Here is a 23,195-nt window from a genome sequence, read left to right on the forward strand (position 1 = left end):
GATTTGAGTTCCAAAAGCCCAAAGTCAAATAGCAACAAAAACAGAAAAGTCTACTGATTTTAGGCTTCTCGGAACTCCGAGAAATGGTCCAGTAGTATTTTCCTACTTCTGGCCGTTCTCTCGAAACTCCGAGAATTTTTCTCGGAACTCCGAGAAATGGTCCAACAGTATTTTCCATCTTCTGGCCATTCTCTCAGAACTCCATGAATGTTTCTCGGAACTCCGAGAATGGTTCTCGGAACTCCGAGAATGGTTCTCGGAACTTCGAGAACGCCGCGACAGCACAGAAAAGAGCCGTTGGGTTTGAAATTAAAAATTGGTTTTTGATGTCTTTTGATACTCACACCCCCAAACGGCCATATCTTTTCAAAAAGCTATAAATACTCATTCAAGAGGATTATCTTCCTCTCTTGAATATTTTGAAAAACATCCTTAAGCATTCAAAGAACTTGCAAATCCCTTTAGCTTGAGACTTTGTTTTTCTTCTCCACCAAACTTGCCTTGCACTCGCAAATCATTAGAGTTTGGATTTAGGGCTTTCATTTGCAACCTATTGTGGAGAGCAGTCAAGGGGACTTCATTGTGCATCAAGCTTTCAAGAGAAGCCAAGCAATCTTCATCTTCCATTCATTGTAAAGGTGGCTAGGGCATCCTATTTTTAATACCCTAAGGAGTAACACTTAGAACTCAGGGAAGGAGAGTCGGTGTAAAGGTGTCAAGGGCATCCTCATTTAATACCCCTTGAGAGTGTAATCGCCTCGGGGCTGGGCATCGTAGAGGTCTCACATAGTGGAAATCCTTGAGGACGATCTCAAGAAGAGTGGAGTAGGGCTTTGCCCGAACCACTATATATCGGTGTGCTCCTTCCTTGTCTTGCACTTTCATTTTTGTTTGGTTTGGCATTTCCTTTTTGATTTGATATTATTTGAATTAACCAAAATCTAATCAAGAGAAGAAAAAATCAAATTAGGATTAATACTTAAATTTAAATTGGTATAACTTTTGATAAAACTAATTCACCCCCCTCTTGGTTCTAAAGACCCTAATTTCAGAAAGACTCGCCATCAGACCAATATGAACCCTCAGGTCAGAGGAGATGTAAAGGGTCCTGTCTGGTAGAATAGCTCAACTGTCTCATGTCCACAACCTATTCTAATGTGATCCTGTTCAGTATGCAAACTCATTATCATACTGTAGACACCTCATTTTGACCGTGCCCTACACCTCCATGTTTTTGTGTATAACTTTTTCAAATCATCGAATTTGACCCCCAAATTACACCCTAGGCTAGCTTAGGGTCCCACCGAGGTCCCGACAAAATTTCATCGAAATCCGAGCTGATTTGCCCAGCAATGAACCTCAGAAAGTAGTGTGATGCAAGTTAAGAAGGGTGGCAATTTAGCCAGAAAAGGGGGTGCGCTTGAACCTGGAAAGCCAGTTTAAGTTTACTGCGGTGGGCTGTCCAGTGGAATAAGCAGGAGTGCAAATTAGTGTGTGTTACATAATTGAGGGGTGCATTATCCGAGGCCAGGACAATTTTGTAAATAGTGAAGATGCTTTTCCTCCCCTCTAAGTCACCATTAGGCCCTAAGCTAGGTTAGTGAGAAGCTTAAGACTATGATTAGTTAGGAAGCATCTTAGGAAGCTTCCTAGATATTTTTAGGGTTTTGATCTTAACCCCTCATTTGCGAAGGCAAATGAAGGGTTGAGATTAGGAGAGAGAAAAGGGAATTCATCTACCCCTGTTTTCTGCCAGGCCCCCCTTTGCTAATCTAAAAAGTGGTTACGAATTCACTATATAGGGCTGTCCAAGGGTGAAGTTGGGGGGTCAAATTTATCATTTCCCTTTAATAAAATCCATCGAACTAGGGTTTGTAGGAGAGGAGACTAATTTTCTTGAAAAAAAAACCAGAGAGAGGAAGAAAAGAGAGATCCCTAATATCCAAACCCATCTTCCCCCATCTCCTTCATCCACCACCACAAACCTCATCTCTGGCAACCTTCTCCACCCTCTCTACACCTCCATCTCTACAGCCATCACTCTCAAACCCATTTAAGACATCTTCTCCGGCGATTACCACCGAAATCCTGCCTTCTCCAACCCAAGTCTGGCCAAGGATCCCATTAAATCCTACCCCAATGGAAATCCAACCCCCCTTTTAGAACTACCACCTCCATTGCCCCACAGAGTATAGAACCCAACGCAAAGAGGGTTTCTCATCTTGCAGAAAAATACTGAGAAAGAGCATAGCAGAGAGAAGGGAGATAGCAGAGGGAGGAGGAGGCAAAAAAAAAAAAAAAGAGGCAGAGAAAGAGGAAGAGAGGGAGCCGGTCTTCCTCTCCTTCTTCGGCGAGAAGCTCGCCAGAAACCCACCCCCATCTTCTTCTTCTTCAACCCCATCCCCAATCTAACCCAATCCAAGACCCCATCTTTCACCCCTATGTCTGGCCAAACCACACCATCATCTTCAAAACCCCACCTCCCATCTTCACAACCCCCCTTTTCATTTCTTATAACCCCATCGAATCATTAGATTTTGCTCCTTTCCCTCCTTCTCCGGTGGGATTTTCACCGGAATCCGGCCAGCTACCTTATCTTCTCCAATCAACCCGCACCCACACCCCTATCTTCATCACATCCACCATCACCTAAACCCATTTCTTCTTCTTCCATCAAACCCCATCCAAACCCTTCCCCCCATTTCCTACTTTAAACCCCTCTCATCTCTTCACCCCAAACCCGTTTCTTCCACCCTAACCACCTCTGAAAATCCGGCCCTTGCCTCTAACCCAACCATTTTCATCCTCAAACCATCTTCTCCATCACCATCGTTCACAGCCACTATCAAATCCTTCCTCTGTTTCGATCCTTCACCAAAACCCACTTCATTCCTCCATTATTTCTGAGAATCCCCATCCCCGACCACCGTTTTTCAGACCATCCTCATTGTCCCTATTAACGCCACCTTCCTTGCCACCCAAAATCCCTCTACAAATTCGACCCACCCCCATTCTAACTACTTCCCCACCATCACAGCCACCAACCCTCATTCTCACCTTCTTCATCTTCTTCTCCCCATCCATTTTAGCTATTACCATCTTTGAAACCCACTGTTGAAATTCCAAACTCTAGGTTTAGAAATTCCACCATCAGAAACTCTAGATCTAAAGCCCCAAATCCATCCAAACTCTAAACCCAGTTCATTTTCTCCTCTTAAAAAAAAAAACCGAGATCCATTTCTGTTGCTCACAATCCAGCCCTTGAGTATCATGGAAGACTGAAAATCTTGTTGGAATTCTCCGCAGTTCTGGGATCTCTACCTTGGCTCCTTCAATCATCTCACTGCTTGTTGACGATAGCAGTTCCTCCATCAAGAAGATTGTTAGATCAAACATCTCCAATAAATCTCCGAAATCTCTCCCTAATAAGGTAATCCCTAGCTTCCATATGAAGATTCTGTTGTTTCAATTAGCACTTCAGTGTTGATCTTGATGATAGAGATGTTGGCTTTGTTTTATACCTGATTAACATGTTTTCTCCTTTGATGATTGCTCTATCTGTTTGTAATAATAGCATAATTTGATTGTGATGCTTTTCCTAGTTTGTGATGCTAGTCGTGAGACTAAAAGTGTTGGTTCAGTTTCATGCTTGTCCAATATTGGGTTCTGACATGAGAGATGTATCATTTAGTTTTTTTAGATAGCAAAAAGGTCATGTTTTATTGTCTCAGATCTTGATCTGTTATAATTCTCTTTTGGATCTTAGGCAAAAACCTTAAGTTTTGGCATGAAAGGGATTAGTCTTATCCAATGTGTTTTGAGACTACAAGATGATGATCAATTGTACTGAGTGTGCCATTCCATTTCCTTTGGAATGTTGTAGTCAGCTCCATAACTGTGTTTTCATCTTAATGCTTGCATTGTTCATATCTCATGGAATGAAGTAACCATTACAAATTTCATATAATAACCCTGCTTGGTTTACACAGATTGCATCTCTCAAAAAGAAAAAAATTAAAAATATACCAATATCTTATACTTGCTGATTTTGTTATCTTGAATCCTCTTTTGAGCATTTCCAAAGGGTTGACAAATGTTCTGTCAATAAAAGATATGGCTGTTTATATTCATGATGATTGCTTGTACATGCTGAATTTAATAGTCCTGTGAAGACAAGGTAATAAATTTGCAAAGAAATCATTATGTGTATGATGTCTCAAAGTAACTGGCCCCATTAACTCATAAATCTGTGTATGCTATAAGCCTGAAAACTGAAAGGAAATAGTACTGGAATTTTAACTCTCATAGAATCTTTCTTTGCTAGATTATTTTTGGACATAACTAAAATGCATCTTCTTACATAATCATTGTCTATTGCTTGCTCTAAGGTTTCAGGTGGTTATTGACAATAATTTGATTTAAAAATCCATAAAAAGGTCTGTGTGGTCTTATATTCTAATTGAATTAGAAGTACTTGAGTTTGAGAGGCCTATGGTGTGGGTAATTATCTCTTATGGTAGTCTCAATAACTACAGTTGAAATTTGAGTTCGGTTACCAAATGGCACATGTAGATTCTAGAGAACATAGGATTTACTTTGATGTTCAACCTCATATCAACTACTTGATACAAAAAGAAAAATCTGATATCATTATAGATGCGTTGATCTGAATATATACAATCATGAAGGTTTGCCATTGTTTATGTTCATTCATGTTTACAACTCTAATGAATCATGATACCTGGATCATATTGAAACATATATGGAATTGGACCCATAGTAGCTGCTTGGAGAGACAAAGTCACAGAGAAGAGATTTGCTTTCACGTCTAGGCTTCGGAAGGGAGAAATACTGGAGGAGCCTGCGAACCGGAAAGCTCGAATTAGAGAGCTTTAAAGATTCCTTTTTGCATGAAATTGTCATTTTAATTTCTTCAAATTTCATTGTAAATAGTTAACAAAGATTAATGTTTTGATTGTAACTACGGTTTGACTATTGATCAATGGAATAGTACTCATGATTTTCTCTTATCTTTATTGGTACAAAATACTTTATCTCAATTGTTATCGTTTTAATTTAGTATGTTAATTTCCAGTACAGGATTCTAAAATCGAGCAAACATCGCTCCCTCAAGTGTCAGTCAACCTGCGTGGTCTAGACAGTCAATGACGTCTAGACTCCTTCGTCAATTTGAACCGCTAACCTTACCTGAGCAATCTGCGCCCTCTTTATCCGAGTCATCTGAATCCTTAGAATCTGTCCAAATGGCTGAACCCAATGATGCGCTAGCTAAAATTCAAGAGATGATGGTGAATCTTACTCGGGATATGGCCTCTATGAAAGAAGAGATGGCCCAAATGAAAGCCCAGTCTAATGAAAAGGTCTCTACTTCTAGAGCACCTGCAGTTCAACCCCCTCCCGTTATACCTACAAATCTGAGCCCTGCAAACTTGAACCGTCCTTTCATTCCACCAGTAGATGTCTACCTAGATGAAGAGTAGTACGCTGAAGAATATTGCATTCCAGATATGGCCCGGTATAATAAGGAGAAGCAGGTAGCTAATCAATTGGAGAAGCTGACAAAAGACATGGAAAGTTTGAAGCAGCAAGACCCAAAGCAGTTTGATATATCCGAGCTGATAATGTCTCCTGGAGTCACCTTGTCCCCGAAATTCAAAACCCCCGATTATGACAAATATGATGGGACTGGGTGTCCCCGGAATCATATGAGGTGGTGTATTGGCTAGCTCCTGAGGAAATGGCCAGGGTCTTTTCGATGTCTCTTACCGGGGTTGCAAAGAAGTGGTTTATGCGTCGGAAACCCGAAGAGGTGAAGACCTTGCAAAGCATCTCCAACAAATTTGTAGAGCAGTTTTCTATGGAGGAAGGAATAGAGGTTACCAAGAGAGACCTCAAGCAGTTAAAGCAAGGTTCTTTGGAGACCTTTACATTTTTCATCCATCGTTGGCGTCGAAAGTCTGCCCAGCTAAGTTAGAGGCTATCAGAAGAAGATCAGATCAAGCTGGTGATTAGGGGTTTGTCGCCGCAGTATTTCCATTTCATGTCCCCTTAGCATTACACCAACTTTGATCATCTGATTAAGACTGGGACGAGGACTGAGGATGCAATAGCTAAGGGTCTGAGGGCCAGACTTCCATCGGACATTAGAGAAGGAAAGAGACCTGTGGTCGTACAGAAAGAAGTAGACCATGTGAACTATGTTCGCCCAGCGGCCAGGACTGTAACGGAAGTGGCAAAGCCAGCGCCAGCACCAGTAGAGCAGAAACCTCAGAGGCACTTTGATCCACTCCTGTATCCTTTACCTATGATTCTGAAAAGGTTGATAAGGGATAAGAAAATTAGACTACCCGAAATCAGGCCAGTACGCAACTCGCTGCCCCCGTACTGGAGATTAGACCAGTATTGTGAGTACCACAGAAATTCGGGTCACCTCACTGAAAGATGTTTGGCTTTAAAGCATGCGCTCCAGACTATGTTAGAGAAGCGAAAGCTTGAGGTGGAGAGGCCCAATGTAACTCAGAATCCCCTTCCTAACCATCGTGCTATTCCTCCTCCAGCGACGAACGCCATTTTTGTCGAGGAGCCAGTTCTTGATCCATCCGCTCTCATTTGTGTAATCACTTCTGATGAACCTTATAACATAAGATGGAAAGAGAAGGGTCTTATGCCCTCTGGATGGGTAGTACCGGTCTGGCAGAGGCATCCTCTCACCCATATGTCCTTCGATGCGAAGATATTGGGGCAGAGAAAGAAACTCCTTATGTGCTAAGGATTGATGATTTTGAGGAAGAAGAGATAAATGAAACTCCGTATGTTTTGAGAATGGATGCAAATGATTTGCTTCTATTAGAAGATCAGTGTGACGAGCTTCGTCATGTTACCAGGGGTGGCCGTGTATTCAAGCCCGCGGAGTTGAGAGCAGAAAATCCTACGGAAGCAGTAAGAGCAGCCGAGAATCAGGGGCAGAATAGGCTGAGTGCAGATGAGGAAGAAGATAATTTGTTAAAGCAGTTGAAGAAGACCCAAGCAAACGTTTCCATTTGGGGTCTACTTATGTCTTCGTCTAAGCACAGGAAAGTTGTACTCAGAGAATTGAATGCTGCTCAGGTGTCAACTAAGATTACACCCGATGAATTGGTAAGCCTAGTCGTTGTGGCTAAGACTTCCAATGCCATATATTTCACAGACGATGATTTACCTCCTGAAGGAAGAGATCACAGCCGTTCACTCAAAATCACTGTAATCTGCAACAAGAAGAGGGTACCCAAGTACTAGTCGACAATGGGTCTGCTCTGAATATTTGTCCACCAAGTACTGCTGCAACTTTGGGCTTTGGGCCCGGGGATCTCATTCCTTAAGAGCAGGGTATATTAGCATATGATGGCACCCGGCGAGATGTCAACGGAACCCTGGCCACTTAAATCCAGATAGGGGGAGAAGACTTTGACATAGAATTCCAAGTATTGGAGATTAAAGCTTCTTTCTTGTTGTTATTGGGTCGACCTTAGCTGCATAAGGTCGGAGTTATCCCCTCTACCCTTCATCAGAAGTTGAAGTTTATTCATAACAGCAGGGTAGTGACTGTAAAGGGTGACCCAGATTTAGAGATTGGGCAGATTTCACAGGAGCCTATGGCTGGGAAGGCAGACGATGTCAGTTTGACAGGTTTTTCATTGGAGGTGTCGGTCATATCCATGGAAGAGGCCATGGCCGGTCTTCCTCTCCTTCTCAGGCGAGAAGCTCGCCGGAAACCCACCCCCATCTTCTTCTTCCTCAACGCCATCCCCAATCCAACCCAATCCAAAACCCCATCTTCCACCCCTATCTCTGGCCAAACCACACCATCATCTTCAAAACCCCACCTCCCATCTTCACAGCCCCCCTTTTCATTTCTTATAACCCCATTGAATCCTTAGATTTTGCTCCTTTCCCTCTTCTTCTCTGGTGGGATTTTCGCCGGAATCCGGCCAGCCATCTTATCTTCTCCGATCAACCCGCACCCACACCCCTATCTTCATCACATCCACCATCACCTAAACCCATTTCTTCTTCTTCCATCAAACCCCATCCAAACCCTTCCCCCCATTTCCTTCCTTAAACCCCTCTCATCTCTTCACCCCAAACCCGTTTCTTCCACCCTAACCACCTCTGCAAATCCGGCCCTTGCCTCTAACCCAACCATTTTCAACCTCTAACCACCTCCTCCATCACCATCGTTCACAGCCACTATCAAATCCTTCCTCTGTTTTGATCCTTCACCAAAACCCACTTCATTCCTCCATTACTTCAGAGAATCCCCATCTCCAGCCACCATTTTTCTGACCATCCTCGTTGTCCCCATTAACGCCACCTTCCTTGCCACCCAAAATCCCTCTACAAATTCGACCCACCCCCATTCTAACTACTTCTATACCATCACAGCCACCAACCGTCATTGTCACCAACCATCATTCTCACCCGCTTCTCCCCATCCGTTTTAGCTATTACCATCTTTGAAACCACTACTGAAATTCCAAACTCTAGGTTTAGAAATTCCACCATCAGAAACTCTAGATCTAAAGCCCCAAATCCATCCAAACTCTAAACCCAGCTCATTTTCTCCTCTTAAAAAAAAACCGAGATCCATTTCCGTTGCTCACAATCCAGCCCTTGAATATCATGGAAGACTGAGAATCTTGTTGGAATTCTCCGCAATTCTGGGATCTCTACCTTGGCTCCTTCAATCATCTCACTGCTTGTTGACGATAGCAGTTCCTCCATCAAGAAGATTGTTAGATCAAACATCTCCAACAAATCTCCGAAATCTCTCCCTAGTAAGGTAATCCCTAGCGTCCATATGAAGATTCTGTTGTTTCAATTAGCACTTCAGTGCTGATCTTGATGATAGAGATGTTGGCTTTGTTTTATACCTGATTAACATGTTTTTCTCCTTTGATGATTGCTCTATCTGTTTGTAATAATAGCATAATTTGATTGTGATGCTTTTCCTAGTTTGTGATGCTAGTCGTGATACTAAAAGTGTTGGGTCAGTTTCATGCTTGGCCAATATTGGGTTCTGACATGAGAGATGTATCATTTAGTTTTTTTTTAGATAGCAAAAAGGTCGTGTTATATTGTCAAGATCTGTTATAATTCTCTTTTGGATCTTAGGCAAAAACCTTAAGTTTCGCATGAAAGGGATTAGTCTTATCCAATGTGTTTTGAGACTACAAGATGATGATCAATTCTACTGAGTGTGCCATTCCATTTCCTTTGGAATGTTGTAGTCAGCTCCATAACTGTGTTTTCATCTTAATGCTTGCATTGTTCATATCTCATGGAATGAAGTAACCATTACAAATTTCATATAATAACCCTGCTTGGTTTACAGAGATTGCATCTCTAAAAAAGAAAAAAATTAAAAAAATATACCAATATCTTATACTTGCTGATTTTGTTATCTTGAATCCTCTTTTGAGCATTTCTAAAGGGTTGACAAATGTTCTGTCAATAAAAGATATGGCGGTTTATATTCATGATGATTGCTTGTACATGCTGAATTTAATAGTCCTGTGAAGACAAGGTAATAAATTTGCAAAGAAATCATTATATGTATGATGTCTCAAAGTAACTGGCCCCATTAACTCATAAATCTATGTATGCTATAAGCCTGAAAACTGAAAGAAAATAGTACTGGAATTTTAACTCTCATAGAATATTTCTTTACTAGATTATTTTTGGACATAACTGAAATGCATCTTCTTACATAATCATTGTCTATTGCATGCTCTAAGGTTTCAGGTGGTTATTGACAATAATTTGATTTAAAAATCCTTAAAAAGGTCTGTGTGGTCTTATATTCTAATTGAATTAGAAGTACTTGAGTTTGAGAGGCCTATGGTGTGGGTAATTATCTCTTATGGTAGTCTCAATAACTACAGCTGAAATTTGAGTTCGGTTACCAAATGGCGCATGTAGATTCTATAGAACATAGGATTTACTTTGATGTTCAACCTCATATCAACTACTTGATACAAAAAGAAAAATCTGATATCATTATAGATGCGATGATCTGAATATATACAATCATGAAGGTTTGCCATTGTTTATGTTCATTCATGTTTACAACTCTAATGAATCATGATACCAGGATCATATTGAAACATATATGGAATTGGACCGTCCTTTTGTTTTATCACAGTAGGACATGTTTTCATAATATGTATACCCATTTCATATTTTGAGTTTGACGTGTTGATTGGTCAATAGAGTGTCGCACTGCAGCCTTTGAAATTCACTCTCATGGATATATATATATATATATATATATATATATATATATATATATATAATTTAGCCTCGAGAATTACTCATGGAGGATGTTTTCCCATAAGAAGATAAGCAAAGTGAATGCTCACTCTCGAGCTTGATCTCATTTGGATTTAGTGACTATTTCAGGAGTATTTGAAGGAGGGGATTGGGGGGAGGGGACATCGATTATGTTATTTCGAGATTCTTATGTCTCCTCATTCTCCTTTGGATTCAGCATTCTTATTCGGATCTTGTTCTAAGTTTCTAGAGTCCTCTCTCGTACTTAGGATTTCTATCAGAGAGTGGTTTGGCACTCATTTGAGTCACTCCCATTTATTGTCAGACACCCTTTGCCCTTATGTTTCTTCCCTTTGTCCAGGGTTTCTTATGAGACTTAGAGGTCTCATCTCTTTCGAAGCTATCAGTTCTCATGGGGCTTAGGGGTTTCCTCTTCTTCATGATCATTATTTCTGACAAGGTTCTGGATTTCCTCTTTTTCGGGTTTAGTCTCCTCACGTTCCTAGGGATCCTATTCAAGCTTCGGGATTCCATTGATTATGGGGACATTTTCTCGGGTGTCCTTTTCGAGTTTCGGGATTCCATCAATTTTGGGAATCCTTCTCTCGGGTTTAGGAGGCGATGACGGAATGTTTCTTGAGAGCCAACCCCTTGCCCTTCCTATCATTTTCCCCATCTTAGGGTCTTCGCAGGGTTTGAGGGGTTTCCTTTCTTTTCGGAACTATTCTTTGCAAGTTCCTCGGGATCCTTTTCGAATTTTGGGATTCCATCGATTTTGGGAACACTTCTCTCGGGTTTAGGCGGCGACGATGGAGCATTTCTTGAGCCAATCTCTTTCCTTCCTGCCTTAGAGTTTTCGCAGGTTAAGAGATTCCCTCATCTTATAGTGTTTTAACTAGTTAGGACCCTTACTAAGTGACTAATCGTTTAGTAGATCTTCTTATAGAGTTTTTCTGTCCCCTTTTGTTTAGAAGTTTACCCTTAGGGTTAGATGCTTTTCATCTCTCGTTTGTTTAGGGTTTTCCTTCGCGGGTTAAATATCGTCTCCTTTGGAGATTGATTAGGGCTCATTAGTTTTATTTTTGTCTCTTCGAGATTGTTCTTTTCCTTGGGGTTTTGGTTCTCCCCGTTTTGATTTCTTTCCCCTTAGGCTTTAGGGAGCGATATGGTGGGTTTAGAGGCTCTTCTATTGGATCCCCTTTATCCGAAAGGGTGTTAACTCACTTTAAACTCCAAAAACATTAACAGCACTTGAAAATTTAAAGTATTTTGTGAGTAGTTAGGAAGGTTTGCTTTCGAACTACGTTGGCTTGATCCTCTTCCACGAGGTACGTAGTGCAGCTTGGGATCTTTATCCCAAGTCCAGCCAAACTTTGTAAATAAATTATTTGAATTCTTTAAAAAACACAAAAAACTTTTATAAATTATTTTCAAAAAGCTCTTCCTTTAGAGTTAGGAGTTTGTTCAAGATAAAGTTTTTTAGAGCTAGGAGTTTGTCCTTGATTTGTCGTGTGCTTGATGTGTATGTGTTAGAGTTAGAAGTTTGTCCTAGCTAGGAGCGCCTGCGTCTGGTCAGTTAGCGATTCACATCGCCGACTGATGACTAGGTCTAAGATGTGTTAGTAATCCCATTATTTTTCTTAGGACACACAGCCTAGTTATGCATAGGTTGTAGGAACCACTTGCATTAGCTTAGGGCTAACATGCATTTAGTTAGGGCATATAGGGTGTCCTAAAATCCACAATCCACTGGAATTTAAATAATCGCACAAGAAGCTTTAATAACTAGTCCGGTCTTTTAGGTCGAGTCTAGGATAGAGGTCTAGATGTCTTAGGCATCATAGCTTAGAATAGGTGCGAAGAACTACGTTGTCTTGATTCTCGTGGAGGCGGGGATACGTAGGCTTCTTTGGATGAACATTAGATCATCTAAAGACTCAGACTTGAGCATTAGAGTCTTAGGGTCTGTTGTTAGCACTTTAGGGCTTTGTGTTTGTATATTGATGATGATTTTTGCATAGAATCATGATAGTGTGTGTTCATTTCTTGGCTTTCTCGCATGCTCATTCTTTTATCTACCTGCATTTCTGTTTATTCTTTACTTCGTTCATATGCTCATTCTTTTTATCTACCTACATTTCTGTTTATTCTTTACTTCGTTTATTGTATTTTAATTCATTTCATGATTAACTGCTATTTTTAGATTCCTTATCCTGTGCAAACCTTATACCTTCAGCTGTAATATGTATGTATTTGTCCATCAGAATTTAGACACCTATTAGGCATGTCACTCATAACCTAATAATGCTTAGGTGACACTTCTTTTATTATTTTGTGTGCGCTTCTTATCCGCGAGTCATGCATGATTAGATAGACATCTTCTGGGGATATTCCATTCCTATTTCACGTGATTTTCGCCCAAAATTCTTTGGAGTTAATAAAAATGGCATAAGAGACTAAGTGTTCGCACTAGGTCGAATTGGGGGTGCTCTTCAGACCTTCTCCATTCGTAACCAGGCACGGACCTTCTGTATCTCTGGTTATCCGTTGCAAGCAGAGCATTTATTTTTTTGGTTCCATAGCCTATCCATGGATAGCGACTCTGAGTTATTTTTAGGTACATCTTGATTTGGGGATTTATCCTTGGATCAAGAGGTATCTCTTTCATTTTGTATCGCCACTCGTGCTATGCTGTGAGAGTGGCAACCATTTCGAGAGTTCCTTGGTAGAGCTCTCATTCACGTTGTGGAGATCTCATAGGATTGCAGGGGGATCTCGCGTCCCTCAACACCTGTCCTCTCGAATTGGGGTCCACACATACCCATTCTATCTTGCTTAGGGTCCACTACCCGAGTGACTGAGATAAGTCACTCCACATCTCATGCATGTGGCAAGATAGATGCTAGTTGTATACAGGTGTGGACCCCGATCCTGAGGAGGCAGCGAGGAACGGGTCCCCCGTCGATCCTTTGGGATCTCCACATGAAGGAGAGCTCTACCAAGGAACTCTCAAAACGGTGCCACCCCCCATAACATAGCGCAAGTGACGATATAAAATGAGATACCTCTTGATCCGGAGACAAAAGCTTTGAAACCAAGACGTACCTAAAATAACTCAGAGTCGCCATCCATGGATAGGCCATGGAACAAAAATAAATAAATTCTCTGTGTAATGGATAACCAGAAATATATATGGGTCTGTGCCTGATTACGAATGAGGAAGGTCCGAAGAGCACCCCAATCCGCCTGAGCGAACTCGGTCTCTTATGCCATTTATTATTAACTTTGAAGAGTTTTGGGCGAAAATCATGTGTAATGGAAAAAAGATCCCGGAGAAAATGTCTACCTAAGCATGCATGACTCAGGGATAAATAAAGAAAAGTAAACCTCGAAGTCCTAACTCATCACATCTGATCCTAACTCAACACATCTAAGAAAGCGGTAAACAAATACATGCATAGCTACAGCTAAGCAGATGATAAAAGAACAAATATGATGAGATATAATAAACTGAAAAAGCTGTAAAAGACTACAGCTAAGCATGTGATATGGCAATAAAGAAAACTGAAATTCCACTTAGCAACCCAAGAGGGGGTGAATTGGGTTTCTTTTCAAATTTTAAGGATTTTGAAAACTTAGATTGCGCTAGTTTTAGATTGAATAGGAAATCAAAAATAGTATTTAAAGCAATAGTAAAAAAGCTTACCATAAGAGAAGAGGTGAAGAGACGAGGAAGCTTTGACACAAAGATTTTTATAGTGGTTCGGTCTTAGCTCAAGACCTACTCCACTCTTCTCAAGTTACTCTCCTTGAGGATTCCACTATCTTCTCTAAGGAACTTAAATACGGTGTTCCTTCCGCCTTGTACAAATCGAGCTTCACGCTCCAAGGGTCTTCTACGGCGCCCTTTGTGCCAAATACAAAGAAGATGAAATGAAAAAGCTTGCTTGCCTCTAGATAGGCTAATTGAAAGTAAAGCTCACTCACTCTCACAAGAACAAGATGAACAAATGAAGGTCCTAAAGTCTCTCAAGAATAATCTAAGGTAAATGCCACAAGAGAGAGATGGAGAATGAAGATCTTCAAGAGAAGGAGAATAAATGCCTTTTAGTGCTCTTGAAATCTTTGTAAACTCCTTAGGTGATCTTCCAAGAGTCTCATGGTTCCTATTTATAGAGGAGAAAAAAATACACAATTTTTTAGCTCTCCAACGGTCTTCTCGGACTCCGGGCTCGGAGCTCCGAGTCTATTTTTTTTTAACCTGGAACAATTCTCGGAGTTCCGAGCTCGGAGCTCCGAGAATATTCTCGGAGTTCCGGGAAGCCTACAATAGTAGATTTTTTCTTATATTTTGGCTGTTTTCGTTTGGGCTTTTGGAACTTTGATTTATCAAGATAATTAGAATGTCATGAGGGTCCAACAATATTGGGACACCACTATGATCATTCACAAACCTATTAAGTTCTAATTAGATTGATTTTAAATCTCCTTTGTGCCATAGACCTAGATTAAACATGAAGGACCATTTACATTCTAAATTGACTTGGTCTTCAATCTTGTTGGCACCTTGTAGAGGCCTTGACATCTCTTCACTCAACTCCATTGATGCTTGAGCCAAGCTTGAACTTTTGAGATGATTACCATTCTTGTTAGGCTTGAGTTCAACCTTGTCTTTGACTACCTTTGAGATGGTGATGCCTTTGATATCACTTCGAGCTTGAATGAATTGCCATTTGCCATGCACTCTTGAAGATACTATGCTGTGAACATTATAACTTTGCCAATGGAAATCATTAGTGTATAAAGCCTTTATTTTATAACAAATTGAGTTTGTTAATCATCAAAACATTTCAATGGGAGTACTTGTTGAACCCTTGGGCTAACAATCTCCCCCTTTTTTATGATGACAAACATAATTTGTTTTAGGGTAGGAGCTCCCCCTTTAGGGATGAATAAAACAATTTGGGCTCCCCCTAAGAGTTTGATTTAATTGAACATGTAAGGCATTACTTTTAATGATTGAAATTTGATTGCAAAATTATAAGCATAGAGCTTTGCTCCTCTTAATATATGCATTGGGAGCTCAAATATTCTCCCCCTTTTGTCATCACCAAAAAGGTGGAACAAAAGGAAAGAGGGTAGGTGAGAGCCAATGAGACAAGTGAAGTGCAATGCAACAGAGAAAGCAGGCATAAGACAAGGTATGTGAGCAAAAAATAGAACAGAGAAGCACACGGCACAGTAAAGCAAAGATATATATATATATATATATATATATATAGATGATGTGAAATGGCATATATAAAAGTGCATACAATCAGTCAAAGGACATAGCATCCACTACACATCATAACAGTGACAGAATTTGATAAACTAAATACATCCCAAAAAGATCCAACTGACTTTGAGAAACATCTAGCTAAAGAGGATCCATACAACCAACTTATAATACAAGGACGAGGCAAATAGAAACATATAGAGAAGCCTAAAACAGAGCAAAATGGGATCCATCATCAGAGAACGAGAGACATCTACTGCTCCGGAGGAGGCGGTGGCTGATGAGAAGAACTGCCCGGCGCCTGGCCCCACTGATCACTGGAGATGTAGCGATAATAGGCGGCCCACTGGTCATCAACGTGGGTAGTCAGGGTCTGGAAGCGAGTCGAAATCGCAGAGTCGACATGGGTAGACAGCTGCGCAAACTGTGTGGCCATGGATCGCGCAATAGCCTCCTGCATGTGAGCCAAATCCTGGCGAGTGCAGAACTGAGATGTATCCTGTGACGGCTGGGGTGCCGATGCAGCCTGGGCCTCAGCTTCGTAGCCGCCTCCATCGTCAGAATCAACGTCAATTGCTGCTTGATTCAGAGCCATGCGGTTAAAGGTCTGATCATCAAACGGGGCAGTCGGAGTCATGGTCATTTCTCCATCCAAGGTGATGCCAAAGTGACGGAAGACACGGGTGAGAACTATGCCATAGGGTAACGAAGAGCGGTAGCGGCCAGGGGTCTGAAATATGTAGCGAAACATGATATAAGGCAGACAAAGCTGGCGGCCCTCTAGGATGTTGTAGATAATATAGGCCTCTAAGGGTCTTAGGGCTTCACGCATCCCAGCACGAGGGATGAAGATGTGGTACATGAAGTTATGGAGCATGCGCGCAACCGGAATGAGGTCGGCGGATTGGACGGGCATATTAGAGCGGTAGCGCCGCGTAATCCGACCATAGACAGTGTCATGATCAATATCATCAAGTGAATGTGTCCCATCTTCCGGCCAGAAATAGTGTGAGAGGCCATCAGAGCTAATCCCAAGAAGTGTGGTAAAGGTGTGATAGTTGAGTTTGATGACTGTTTTCTTGATTTTGGATTCGATTTTGAAGAAGGAAGGGGAAATGGTGAGATTGCCATAGAAGAGACGCACCAATCGAGGGTATACTGGTTCATTGAGGTGAAGGATGGGTGTCCAATGAAGGGCATCAAATTTGGCCTGTAAATCAAAATGTTGAAGGATAGGGGGATCAATGTACCTGCCGGTGAGGATGCCCCTAGTGCCGACGTCGGCCCAGAGTTTCTTGGCCTTATCCCCAGTGAAAAATGAGTTGGGCATAACCTCGGCCGCCACAGCCTTCGCCTTCGCCTTCTTCCGAGAAGGCCCTTCTTCCTCGGGAACTTCTTCAGGAACGTATTCGGGGTCTGCAGCTTGGGAAGAGCCTCCAATGTTGAGATTTTTGGTTTTAGGAGGCATTGTGAGAGGAAATGTGAGGGGAGAGAAAAATAAAAAGGAGAAATAGCCCTAAAATGAAGGAAAATAGGAGAAATAGAGAGGGATAATGGTGTAAAAAGAGAGAATAGCCCTAGAATGGAGGAAATTAGGAGAAATGGAGAAAAGAAGAAGGAAAGAACGAAAAATGGGTGAAATCTTAGGGTTTGAAGAAGAAAAAAAAGTTTTTAGGAAGAAGAGAGGGATTTTGAAGGGAGAAGAGGGTTGTGGAGGAAGGTGTAGGGAGAAAAGGAAGAAAAACAACGAAAATGGAGGTAGGGTTTGAGGAGAAATGGAAGGAAGAGGGAAAGAAGAGAGAAAAAAAAGAAAAAAAAAACCGGGTCCAGGGATTTTAACGCTCCTGGCCCGATTCTCAGAGCTCCGAGAAAAATCTTGGAGTTTCGAGAACACACTCATTTTATTTTTATTTTCTACTAGACCTAAACTTGGAGTTCTGAGAAAATTTCTCGGAGATCCGAGGACCACCTGGACGAACTCTCGGAGTTCCGAGACATTTTCTCGGAGTTCCGAGAACCTTTCCAGGTGCCCTCTGTCCCTTTTCTCGGAGTTCCGAGAATTTTTATTTTTTTTGAATGGTTGGATGACATGATTACATGATCCAAGGCATGTAAGTTACACATATGACTTATCGATGGTTCAGATGATGACACATGGCCAAAGTTTTAGGTATCTTGATTAAGGGTGATGGTACCGACTCCCCCTTGACTTGAAGTGGGCTATGGGTACCAATTGAGTGAGTTTTAGAGTTACGGTTGGATCATCTAAAACAATGTAGTCACTATAAAAAAGGATATATATATATATTGTAAGCCCAAGGGTTCCCCAAGGGTTCCCCATGGGTTCAGTGAATCACCTTGTTTTGATGATTAACAAATACAAATTGATTAGTCGTTTATGGACTGATCAGTTGCCTTGAGTGTTGTGTCTTAGACAGGAACTTGACATGCTTGACATGTCATATCGCCATTACACAATGCAACACAACACATGCTTGAGGATCAACATGCAAAGGAGCTTGAACACATTGGTGGCATCATCCTTGGAAGATGTTAAAGCAAGGAGCTCAAGTGAAGATCCCACAAGCAATCCAAGAACCACATTGAAGATCAAATGAAGATTGGCTCAAGAGTTCATTCAAGAGAGTGTTCAAAAGGGTAGTATGTATCACCTTTCTCTCTTGTGTTTTCTCTTGATCAAGGCACATCTTAAAACCCCTAAAATATGTTTTTCAAAGAGACTAACACACCCTTTAAGGACTTAAATGGATAAGTGAATGGCCATGGTGGTGTACCAACATGTTGGAACCCATATGGCATTCAACACAAGAAAGAACAAAACAGAGTTCCGAAGCAACAACCTGGACCAGCAACTAAATCCTATCAAAACTTATTTAAAACATTTTCAAATATTTTTGAAAATATTTTTACCAGATAGCTCTCATTTTTCTCATATCCGTAGAGTATAAGAACATCGAAATCTGACGAGAAATGAGGGAGATATGAATTTTTCAAATGAAACACTGTTTGCTGGAAATCCAGGCTCGGAACTCCGAGAATTATTCTCGGAACTCCGAGAATTATTCTCGGAGCTCCGAGCTCGGAACTCCGAGACCATTCTCGGAGCTCCGAGAAATGGTCCAGGTTCTAAAAATAAAGGCTCTGTTTGGATTCTCGGAACTCCGAGAATTTTCTCGGAACTCCGAGAAATGTCTCGGAACTCCGAGAACACTATGAATTCAAAAAAATATAGCCGTTGTTGTCCAACGGCTAGTTGAATTTTTGACCCAGTTTTGACTGTTTTGCCCCCCAAACGGTCACATGGAGTTGGGACACCATATATACCCATCTAATGGGTCTAAAACAAGAGAGGAACATTGTCCAACTTCAACAAACCATAGAAAATCATTTGTGAACTATTTTTGGTTAAATTCTCTCACCAACCAAACTCTTTATGCCTTGATTTGAGAAAATCTTTTGAGATTGGTTTAGGCTTAAACTTGTTTATTCTTGAGAGCATCTTTGGAGCTTCAACTTGCATTGTAGCCTACATAGAGGCAAAGCTTTTATCTTCTTCTTTATTCTATCGGTGGCAAGGGCATCCGTGTTTAATTCCCTTGGGAGAAAGCGCTTAGAACTCGGCGGAGAAGGAGAGTCATTGTAAAGGTGGAAGGGCATCCTTATCTAATTCCCTTGGAGTGTAAAAGCCTCGGAGCCGGGCGTCGTGGAGGTCTCAATAGTGGAAATCCTCAAGTGCGACCTTGAGTAGAGTGGAGTAGGCCGTTTGCCGAACCACTATAAATCTTTGTGTCACTTGTGTTGGTATTTCTCTATCTTTCTCTCCCTCTCACTTTCTTATTTATTTGTGCTTGCATTCTTACATATTTGGAATTGAGTGAGTAGTTAGCATTTTGGTTTTGATTGAATATTGGTACCTTGCTAACTAGGCTATAAATCACCTAATTAAGTTTGCTAATCAACAAGGGTTTTTGAACTTATATTAATTTGTAATATTGTTTAAGTTCAACTATTTCAAACTTAATTAAACAAGGGATAAGTCTTGGGTGAAATTTTAGTAAAAGTTTTCAAAAGGTAAAAGTTTTATAAACATCCTATTCACCCCCCCTCTAGGTTGCCAAACCAAGTCACTACTTGGATTTCAATTGGTATCAGAGCTTGGGCTCTTGATTAAGACCCTAACCGGTTAAGAGTTGAACGATCTAGTTTTTTTGGCAACTTAAAAGATGGGATCTAGACTACCTATTTTGGATGGTTCGGATTATGGATCATGGTTGATCCATATGAAGACATACTTAAAAGGTCTAGATAAAGATATGGTAAAGATAATTGAAAATGGATTTATTTTAAATGCTAAATCTAAAGGATTAAATGAATATAATAAAAAATTATCTTTATTAAATACAAAAGCCCTAATTGCAACATGTTGTACATTACCACCACACATTTATGAGAAGGTATCCTCATGTACTAATGCTAAAGAGATTTTAAACAAACTTGAAAAATCTTGTCAAAGTGAAATCCTATGCTTAAGTGGAATAATTGAGAAATCTAATGAAAATGCTTTGGAAAATATTGATTTCACATTTGAAGAACTACATTGTGCTTTTCAAGATTTGAATAAGAAACTTGAGGATCAACTAACTAAGAATTCAAACTTAAAAAATAATTTAGCTAGTATTCACAAGGAGTTTAGGTCACTAGAAATAGACCATGCACATCTTAGTGAAGAGAATGAAATGTTTGAAAATAATTTTATCGAACTAAGTGAAACCATTAAATCACTAAGAGAAGAAAATGAACTTCTTAAAGAAGAAGAAGATAAAATCAAGAATTCCTCATCTCTTGAAACAAATAACTTTAAAATGGAAATCAATGATTTGAAAATCAAGAATGAGAAACTTGAGTTGGAAAATTACAAACTACAAGAAAGTGTAAAACATAATTGCCATCATGACCATTCTTGTAGATCATCATGTTCATCCCGTCCATCTACCTACTCATATATGTCTTGTGATTTTTGTGGTAGATTTGGACATTACAAATCTAAATGTATGTTTAGATTTGTAAAAAGCAGTAAGTTTGTTTGGGTTAAAAAGGACTTATCACCTAGAGCAAACTTGCTTGGAACCAAGATAGTTTGGGTTCCAAAAACCCCAACATGATATGTATTGTGTTTATCTTAGATTAGGGGATGTGCTTTAATTTTATATCATATGAAAATTTGTTTGGATACAATATACTTGTCTTGCTTGAATGCCATGTATCCATATTTTGTGCTTCAAATGATCATCCTTGAAAATCCAAAGTCTTTATGCTTGAAACTTGATAAGGCTTTGATATCTTGCACTAAAATGTTATATCTATTGGAAAAGGTCCCCTAGATATTTTATGTTTAATATCTAGTTGATGTGTGCTTCATGATCAAATCATTTGTGACGAAACAACCTATATATACAATATACTTATATTGTTTGACTTGTATGTATCTATATGTATTTTTGCTAAGTGCACACACTATGACTTAAATCTTATCGCACTTAGAATATGTCTTTCATCCACATGACAACCACAATAGAGCATTAATGTGAAAACCATAAATTGTGCTTACAGGATATTCAACCACACCTTTGTGCCCTTGTGTTCAAATTGTACTCACAAGTATATCATCATATTTGAACATTATTTTGGTAGTTGCTAGAAGCTAGGTTATACGATCTATCACATCTCTCTAGCAAAACCAAAAAGAGAAGAAACCCATAGGTTTAAAGACTTGAACTTAAATGGAAATTTTTTTTGGCAATTAAATAGTTTTTGAGTGAAAGTTGTGAATATGCCAAAATATTATTCTTTAAACTCTATTTTCCTTGGATCTTTCCCTAGAATCACAAAATGATATAATATGTAGAGAAGTTGAAACATGAATCTAGATTCAATGTATGACTTGAAATGACAATATCATAGATATTTAGAATCATATTTGGGCATTTACTCACTTGAGTAAAATTAAAATTCATTAAGGTGGTTGTATACATTAGATTGTGATGGGAACATGTGCCTCCCACACATTTTTGGTTTTCAATAGGGCTTATGCACCTTGTGCCTACTGCCTTGTCATTTTACATGTGGTTGTGGATGTAGATGTAATGTTTGGACCATGCACATTATGTGTTATGCCCTTTGTGTCCAAACATGGTAGATTATCCATGGAAACCTTGATGATCATATCTTTCTCATAAGGTATACTCTCACCTTCATGAATCATGGATGTCTCTCTAAGACATGGTATTTTATTGACCATTCTCACTATGTCTTAGTCCTATAGAATTGAACTCAAATTGGTATATATATATTCTATAGTTATCACCCCTTGTTTGATAATATCTACACGTATGAGATGTTAAACCTTAATCCTAAAAGTCACTCAATTGGTGCCATTAGCCTTCTTAGATTCTAAGAGGGAGATGGTACATTCACCTTAATTAAAATATCTAACAAATTGGCCTTGTGCCAACATCTCAAACATGAATAAGTATACATTTATATGTGATCTCCCTAGCTAGTTATGTATGTTACATACTTAGGGAAGTAAAGCGTGAATTTGAGAATATGATATCACATTTAGGGGGAGCATGAGCCAAAGATTGAAAATCTTTTGTGCTATGCTTGTTTATCATGATGAGCTAGACTATGGCTATCATTTTATCATGATAAACTGACACTTGGAGAGCAAGTGTCATTGTAGCCCAAGGGTTGAGTTTAACTTGGTATCTTTTAGAAAATATATCCAAAAACCTTTGGAGTCTATGCAAGGACATCCCTTTGGATTCATGCATTGCATGATTCATTTTCAAAGGGGGAGCTTAAAGGTAAATTTGTCCTTAGTTACTTATCATATGATTCTTAATGTGGTTATCACCTCACATATGATAAGTACACTCATTTGGAGCATGATTGCTCCACATGAGTTGTTCGGGCTTGTCTTGTGCTTTTATGTGTGTTTTAGAGTTTAAGACAAGAAGCCCATAGCCTAGGTCTTAGTGACATATTCTTCTAGGCTTTTTGACTTATCTTGGATGGTCTAATATGATATCATCTATTCCAAGAATAAGTTTTGGTGGCCAAGTATTCCATTGTCATATCTTTGGCCTATTAGGTCATGTCATGCCTTAAATCTTAGGTTTATCTAAGGCCAATGACAAATACCAAAGGGGAGAGCTAATTATTGCTATCTTTATGTTTATATGGATCATTGTAAGATGCTTACACTATCCATTCAAGCATTTTCCCACTAATTATGCTAAAAATTGCATATCATTAAATTTAAAAAAAAGAAAAAAAAGAAAAGGGGGCTTATCATGCTAAACTTTAAACTTGCTTGTTTTCTTTCATGATAAGTAAAATATAAGCTTTAACTTGCTAATCTATTATTATATTACGGGTCATAGGGTAGAATTATATTGGATATATATATATACTAAGATATACCCTAAAAAGTTGTGCTAAATTTGGAATGTCTCTTTGTTTTTTCCAACATAGGCTTGATTTATTTTGTGTCATTCCTTTCCTA

The 23,195-nt window shown here is 39.7% G+C and overlaps 1 long non-coding RNA gene across 1 annotated transcript in view; it reads right to left on the minus strand.

The window, feature by feature from the left end:
• Positions 1 to 4,628: 4,628 nt before the first annotated feature.
• Positions 4,629 to 23,195, minus strand: part of LOC143857305 (uncharacterized) — a 39,095-nt gene continuing 20,528 nt past the window's right edge. The window contains exon 2 of the long non-coding RNA XR_013238586.1: positions 4,629 to 4,861. This is a non-coding gene — a long non-coding RNA (uncharacterized LOC143857305). The remainder of the gene's footprint in view (positions 4,862 to 23,195) is intronic.

Source organism: Tasmannia lanceolata, unplaced genomic scaffold (genome assembly GCF_043159265.1).
Source record: "Tasmannia lanceolata isolate RefF3 unplaced genomic scaffold, GAP_Taslan_0.1 ptg000024l, whole genome shotgun sequence".
Lineage (NCBI taxonomy): Eukaryota > Viridiplantae > Streptophyta > Magnoliopsida > Canellales > Winteraceae > Tasmannia > Tasmannia lanceolata.